The sequence below is a fragment of the Poecilia reticulata genome, unplaced genomic scaffold (genome assembly GCF_000633615.1).
Source record: "Poecilia reticulata strain Guanapo unplaced genomic scaffold, Guppy_female_1.0+MT scaffold_249, whole genome shotgun sequence".
In the NCBI taxonomy this organism is placed as follows: domain Eukaryota; kingdom Metazoa; phylum Chordata; class Actinopteri; order Cyprinodontiformes; family Poeciliidae; genus Poecilia; species Poecilia reticulata.
In genome coordinates, this window is record NW_007615034.1 from 86,500 (window position 1) to 87,562 (window position 1,063).

At 49.5% G+C, this 1,063-nt stretch overlaps 1 protein-coding gene across 3 annotated transcripts in view; it reads right to left on the minus strand.

The window, feature by feature from the left end:
- The window catches only part of mfn1a (mitofusin 1a), a 10,452-nt gene that overhangs the window by 4,902 nt on the left and 4,487 nt on the right, over positions 1-1,063 (minus strand). The gene's annotated exons all lie outside the window — the stretch shown is intronic.

Sequence of the window (1,063 nt, forward strand, 5' to 3'; positions counted from 1 at the left end):
CACACACACACACACACACACACACACACACACACACACACACACTCACACCTAGGGGCAATTTAGACAGACCAGTTAACCTGACAGTCATGTTTCTGGACTGTGGGAGGAAACCGGAGAACCTGGAGAAAACCAACCATGCAGGGAGAACATGGAGACTCCATGCAGAAAGACCGGGAATCGAACCCAGAACCTTCTTGCTGCAGGGCAGCAGCTCTACCCACTGCACCACTGAGCAGCAGCGAGACTCAGAATAAACAAATTGTCTGTAAATCGCTCAGACTTCAAATCTCCATCGGCCCTCGAGTCTCAACCGGTGCATCTAACCCTAACCCTTAACCCCTAACCCCTAACCCCTAACCCTAACCCTATCCCCTAACCCTAACCCCTAACCCCACCCTGCATCTCTGTTAACAGCATCAATCTGAATGTTTGCTATTCGGCACAATCCATCACAAAAGAGTCGATATTCCAGGGATCCACCAGGTCCTAACAGCAGAAACTCTGTTGTCATGATCCAAATTAATCCAGGATGTGTCCCTCCGTGTCCCCGTAGGACAAGTGGGCCTTGGACATTGTCGTCTCAATGAGAAAGTTTAATTAATAGATTAACCAGATCCACAGCTTGTAGCGTCAGAGGATCTGCAAAGACCGCAGAACAAAAACAGAGCGAGGAACAGCGTCTGGCTTCAGCGAGAGCCAGAGAGGAAAAGTTTAAATAGATTTCCAAAGGCTGCGGCCACAGACGGGTTGATGGCTGAGCTATTGACCAGCTACTGACCAGCTATTGACCAGCTATTGACCAATCACACGGCTACGGCTGCCCAGCGCTGCAAGCAATGATTTGAAAAGCTTCACCTGCATCTCCAGGTGTCTGAACTGCTCTGCTTGGAAACTCAACCCAGAACTGAGCAACTGGCAAGAACCAAAAGGCCTGGAGGTGTTTACAGCTCACTGACTGGCAACGGGTTTCTGTTAGTTAGCAGGTTAGCGGTTTAGCAGGTTAGTGGATTAGCAAGTTAGTGGTTTAGCAGGTTAGCGGATGAGTGGTTTAGCGGGTTAG